Source organism: Antechinus flavipes, chromosome 6 (assembly GCF_016432865.1).
Source record: "Antechinus flavipes isolate AdamAnt ecotype Samford, QLD, Australia chromosome 6, AdamAnt_v2, whole genome shotgun sequence".
Classification (NCBI taxonomy): Eukaryota; Metazoa; Chordata; class Mammalia; order Dasyuromorphia; family Dasyuridae; genus Antechinus; species Antechinus flavipes.
This window is the reverse complement of record NC_067403.1, coordinates 149000542-149007349: the sequence shown is the minus strand read 5'-3', so window position 1 is coordinate 149007349 and position 6808 is coordinate 149000542. Positions and strand designations below refer to the sequence as shown.

General features: G+C 36.0%; 1 long non-coding RNA gene across 1 annotated transcript in view; it reads left to right on the top strand.

Annotated features, from left to right (window-relative positions):
• Positions 1–2487: 2487 nt before the first annotated feature.
• LOC127540535 (uncharacterized) overlaps positions 2488–6808 on the top strand; it is a 30620-nt gene continuing 26299 nt past the window's right edge. Inside the window, exons 1-2 of the long non-coding RNA XR_007948217.1 lie at positions 2488–2675; positions 2780–2912. This is a non-coding gene — a long non-coding RNA (uncharacterized LOC127540535). The remainder of the gene's footprint in view (positions 2676–2779; positions 2913–6808) is intronic.

The following is a 6808-nucleotide window of genomic DNA, read 5'->3' as shown; positions in this document are numbered from 1 at the left end:
AGAGAGAGAGAGAGAGAGAGAGAGAGAGAGAGAGAGAGAGAGAGAGAGAGAGAAAGAGAGAGAGAAAGAAAGAAAGAGAGAGAGAGAGACTGCAGAGAAGAGATAAAGAAAGAGGGAGTGAAGGAGAGGGAGAGAGAGAGAGAGAGAGAAAGAGAGGGGGGGAGAGGCTGAAGTGTTTCTAATGCTATTTTGCTTTGAAATCTTTAGTTATTCAATTAAGTAAGAGTTACAAGGAGCCCCCTCTGGACTACTAGATCAAGTCTATACAAAGATCACACAATTACACCCTAGAGAACTCCTTGGAAGCTCTAATACTCTCCTTTTTAAGATGTTTGTAGTACACAGTTGTTCCCAGTTTAAGTTTTACAATTTAGTTGAACAAAACAATAGTAAATCAAGACTGCAGCAATGTTTTCCAATAAGTCCTGTATTCCTCATCTATCCCCAAACCACAATATAGCAACAATCAAAGGAAAACTTTCATTTTTATTCACAGCTATTTCCTTTTAAGGAAGAGGTCAATTGATTCACACTTCAGATTTTCTGCAGATCTTCTGCCTCTGAAGTTAACCCACACAGAACCAAAGTTGCTCAAATCTTCTTCTTGATATCCCTGGAGACACTTAGATATCGCTTAAAGGGCACCCAAGAAATCCCAGAACAACAAGGGAAAATAAAACAATGTCTTTATTTTTTCCTTGATGCTTCCTCAAATCCTACCTCAAACATTACATATTCAACACTGAATAACAATGTCTGAGGGGAATATTCCTTACTTCTTCCAGAATAAAAATGCATTAAAGAGAAATACCATTGACTTTCTTTGTTCAATCTGTGAGATTACAACCCAAGAGTTATTTGCATTTTAAAAATTATAGCATAGACCAATTTGATCTATAAATCTAGAGTAGTCATCCCAAAATTCAAAAATTTTGGGAATGTTTGAAATGGTTTAAAATTTAAAATAATTGAATAGAAATAGATAGAAATCCATTTTAAAATGTTAACAATAATAATAGTAATAGTCCACAATTATTTAGGGCTTTGGAGTTTACAAAATATTTTATATAAGCAGACTTTATAAAGACCCTGAGAATGTTTATCCCAATTTTTGCTTGTTCTGGCTGATAACTTCTCCCCTTCTCAGGGTTGGTTCTAAGGGTAGCCCTGAGGGTTTGAATTGTCTGTTCTACTCCTTTGTTTCTAAAATGTAAATATATGTAGCCATTCTGAAGAAGTCTGAAATTATATAAATAGAGTGATTAAATTATGTTTATCCTTTGAATACTAGCACACAGTTTCTAGGTATAAAGCTCAAGAAGGTCAGTGACAAAAAAGAAGGTCCCAAATAAACTTATCACCATGACTGATATGTAGTAAACATTTAATGAATGCTCATTTACCGATTGACACAAAAACATTCACAGAAGCATTTTTTATAGTTGCAAAGATCTAGAAATAAAGTAGTTTCTTCTCAATAGGGGAATGGCTCGGCAAATTGTGGATTATTAATAGAATGGAAATGCTCTAAGAAATAATGACTATGACAAATACAGAAAAGTGTGGGAACAATCTTATGAATTCATGCAAGATAAAATAATATAAACTAGGAAAACAATATATCCAATTTCTACAGTAATTATAATGATCAAGACTAGCCTCAAAGAAGAAATATGAGAAGAATGCTTCTTGGTGGAGTTTGGGTACTATGAGTGTGGAACACCTAATATCATGTTACTTGCTCTTTTTTTTCCTTTATTTTTACTGTGTTGGTCAGTTTTTCTGAATTCTATTCTCTCTTCTGCAAATGTTCCTATTTCCAACTTTATTCCTCCCAACGGCTCCCTGCCACATCTGGTAGTCTGTGCCTGTTCTGCTGTAAAAGGCACCTAGGTTTATAAGCTTGCCCTCTGTCAACACATTGATATTGAGAGTCTCCAAGCATTCATAAAATTTTTCTTTAACATCATCAGCATTCATCATGATAGGTGCATGCACACTGATGATAGTAGCATGGTGCTTTTCTGCAAGTGACAATTACATTGTCATGAGTCCATCATTCACTAATTTTGGGAAATATACAAGTTTGTTGAATAGATTAGTTGTGATTGCAAAACCTATGCCAGTTTTCTGGCATTCTCATCACTGCGGCCACTCCAGAAAAATGTGTATCAGCTCCAACTTCTGTAAATTGCCCTTCATTTGCCAGTTTTGTTTCATTTAAGGCTGCTCTTTGTAAGTGATATCTGCAGAATTGCAAGAAGTGTTGTTTGTCCATAAGCATGCCCATGTTTCATGTACAGATGATAAGTGAAATCATCATCCAAAAAAATTTGCATGTATATGTATTTGTGTGTGTGTGTTTGTGTGTGTGTGTGTGTGTGTGTGTGTGTGTGTGTGTGTGTGTTTTGACTGCAGGCTAGAGTTGGGAAAAACAGACAAATTTTAGGACACCTTTTTATCCCCTTCCTCAGCAGAAAGTAGACAGTGCTCAAGATTGTTCAAGACTCAAGACTTCTCAAAGGCTGCTCGAGACATAAAGCCAAATCCTACTGCTTCTTTAGTTCATCAAGAAGACAACTTTATGGTCTGGATTTCCTATGTGTAGAGTTGTGAGTAGAGCTTCCAGTATATTTGCACCTGCTGCTTCATCACTTGCTTATCAGGATTCTGAGGTAGGTAAAAGAGGTAAAATAGTTTGGATGATGTCTTTTTGACTCTTGAGTAAGTTGATATGAGACAGTTTTATGAATTTGTTGATCTTACTCTTTCTTCCTAGGGTATTGATATCCAGTAGCAAGACATAAATCAAGATGACTGGTGATAGCCCAGCATGCAATGAAGGACCATAGTGTTTTTGATGTCCAAGTGAGCTCTAAGTGCTCCACAATGCTGCATTGGTTGATTTTGAGGTTGTTTGAATAAATTGTTCTCATACAGCCATTCCATTGGGATAAATCTCCACACGCATGGGGGTAGACACTCCCCCAACTCACTAATGAATTTGTGAGTCCTCAGTTTCCCTCAACCTAGTTCAGTCCATCTGCCAAAATAGGTTAGTAGGCTATGGCTGCTGCATGTACTACAATATTTTGGAGCCACAGGTGAGAGCTGGGTGAATCAGGTGGATATTAAAGATGCAAATTGGCAGGCTTCACTCCATAAATTTTAATCTTCTCTGAACATTACTACACCTTAGCATATGCTGACCTGATAGTTTGCTGTCCTTGGTAACTGACTGTAAAGATGCAGGGAAGTTTGCAATCTTCATTAATTGAAAGAGTTACCTAACCAGGAATTTCCTACAACTTTTGTGAGTGTATGAATGTGTGTGCATGTGTACTTCTTTTCCCCTTTTTTACTTTGTTATATTCCTTTCTCCCAAAATAGGATAGACTGTTTCATCAACTCTGAGAATAGTTACTTCTGATGTTATAAGTTCACAATCTAACAATGAAGTATCATAAGTCCATGAAATATGGGGTTCACATTTAAATATCACCATAAAACAGTTTTGATAACTCTTGGTGGGGTGGACGGATGTGTGGAGACAAGATCATTTTGAATACAGAATTATACAATTCGGAATTTAAATTTCAATGCCAGATGCACTGCATTTCTGTCCATGGTGCTGACTCCTGCCGGCAAATACCACAGGAGTTTTAAGGAAGCAGAATCATTTCATTTTGATATATGATATAATAAATAGAGGAGAGAACATAAATATGAAATTGAGAAAATTTACTATGTGACTACTGCTTCAATTTTTATGCTTTTATATTATATCATTACAATTCCATCCAGCTGCTCATTCTTTTAAAGTTGGTTAAACTGCTCCATTTAAGGATTTATGTACTTGGTTCCTTACAAATAGGGAACATAATTATCTGTGAGTTATATTTGGAATATGGCAAATTTGAATCATTGTCGCCTGGGCCTCAGAAGGAAAAGGTTGCATTTGTATTTGCTTGAACTAACTGCATCCAAATAGATGAGTTTCATGAAACATGTTCCCAGAAAAATTCCTTAGGCTGATCTTAGAGAATTGTGAAAGCAAGCATCTGTTATCCCCAACTTCTGTTATCAAATGTTCTCATTATCTGTGCTCATTTTTAGTTGGTTCATGGAAAGAGGGCAAGCCCCACAACACTGAGAATACAATATCTTTTCCAAAAGCGTTTCTTGCCTAGCAGAAATTATTAGTAATAGGCTTGGTTCCAGTGATTGCAATTTCCTTGTGATATGTCGTTTCCATGTACATATAGAGATACTATACCTTTCTTAAGAATGATGAAGTGGTTGCATATCTATTGTCCCCTGAACAGATCAGTGAAAATTGATAGAATTGGTGGCATGATGTCATGAAAAGAGAATTGATGATATCTGAAAACTTTCATTTGAGTGCCAGACTCTGACACTTGCTATGTTATCTTGAGCAAATAATTTAACCATTTTGAGTCTATTTCTTCATCCACAAAATGGCAGTGATAATATTTTCCCTACAGGAGTAAAAGCTTAGAAAATTATAATGTACTATATAAACGTAAGGTGTTGTCATTAATATTATTATATAGTACCTGATGCTATAGGTTATGAGGTATGTCCTTATCTTTGTGGGATAAGGTCCCTGAAAATGATGGATTCACTGTATTCACTTGCTGAACTACTTGGGACAAAGGAAATTGAGTAATACAGCAAATTCACACCATTGAACAAATGCTTTTCCAACTTTTTTTTTTTTAGCAAAACGATTTTTAGTACAGATAAAATATTTTTAGGTCCTCAAGAGCTGAAAATGCTTTTTTTATTTTTGTTTCCAACAGGACACAGAATGATATCAAGCATATAGTAGACACTTAATAAATAACAATATAGAATTTTTCTTCCTTAAAATGGTCAACTCAGTAGTAAATTCTTCACATCATACAGTAAAGGAAGGCATGCTTAGAAAAATTTAAGGGGATAATTCCAAGTTCTCATCTATGACATTATTTTATTTTACTTTAAAATAAAGACTAAATCCAAGAGAATAAATTATGAGATACTAAAGGATGAAATTTGAAGAGTGACAAAAATATCTCTCTAACCACTTTGAAATAATGAAAACTTACCCCTCCAGTGAAGACACCGATCCTCTCTAATTCTTGGCTCTTCTCTAATCCTTCCTCACCCCTAAAAATAGTCAGCTAGATGGAAAAGGAGGCACATGTACACTTTAGTCCTTCTCACTTCTGACTCAACATTGAACCTCAAGAATCTCTTCTTTGAGATTTATTATCTTTAACTACATTGCTCAGTCCAGCTTCTTGCCACAATTATCTTTTGGTCTTCAGGCCTACTGACCTCATTATTAAAAAAATTTAAGGGTAGAGTCTTCTTCCCACTTTACCCTCAGCCATCATATTTTGCCTTTCAATTAATATATGAATATATTGAGTATTTCATTAGTTGAAAGTGCTGATCTGAAATCAGTATGTCTGTATTTCAAAAGTACCTAGGAGATAAGCTACTTGCATGATATTGGTTAAATCACTTGAACTCTCAGTTTCAACTGTGAAATGAGTGATTTGGAATAGATGACTTCTAAGATCCCTTCTAGTTGTAGAGCTATGATTTTATGATTTCTCAAACACGAGTCTTCAAAATCACCAGCCTCTTGCCTCCTGTGACTTATCTTTTCCTTTTACTTCAGCAATACATAATGATAGAAATGTCTTCATCATATATAACTTTATTGCTTGTATGATCTGGATTCTTAAATTCTTCTTGCTGATCAAGATCCCATCATGCTGGCCAGAAAGATACTCCTGCTTGAATCTCCCTGGGTACTCTAGTCCATATCCCATTGTTTCTTCCCTCATTTCTTAAACATTATTCTGGCTTCACTTTCTTTTATGCATAGCCTTAACCCTCTGATTCACCAGTTTAAAAGGAAATCTATTTTCTATCATTGAATTTCTTGCTCCTTTGTCCTATCAGTTGTCACAGTTTGCTTAGCACAGTATCTGGCATTTTATAAAAACTTCTACCTCCCTGTTTGTCTATCTGTCTATCTATCTATCTATCTACCTATCTACCCATTCAATATTCTATTTCTCATATTTTTGTCTTGTTCTGGGAGAATATAATGTAGGAGATAAAAATGGGATATAAATTCCCCTATAAAGAGTTTCCTGGGAGGTACAATTGAGAATATGAAGATATGGTGGGAATAGAGGAAACCCAGATAAATGGGATCTGAAACTAGGGTGAAGAGGAGCAATGACGAAGTAATAAACCCAATCACCTGGCCAGTCAGAGATGGAGTCTGGACTCTGGAGTCTGGAGCCTGAAGCCGTCTCTAGGGCTGAGATCGCAGCAGCCGAGAGAGCCTCCTCTCTCTCTCTCTGGGACTCCCTTACCCCAGCACAACTACAATAGGACACCACACTGGGCATGCGCAGCTGAAGAGCATCACATCATCACATTACCCGAAGTATACGCCAACTAGATTGACCACATCATTACCTTACATCAAATATGTGCTACTTGAGTAGGTACTTATCTACAAGCACTCTCCTGTCTTAGATTCAAGTACACCCTTTCAGAGAACCTGCTACATCAAATCAATCATTATTGAAGAATTTGGAATAGATGTTACTCAATTTGGAATAAAAAAGAAATATCTGAATTGGATGTTTTAGGCTGTTTATTTGACCAGTTGGGATCTCTGTTCCAAATGGATCACTTGAGAGGGACCCAGTTGTAGATTACTCTTTGTAATCAGAACACAAATTTGGTCAGGTCCTATCAAACTTGAATTTCTTCA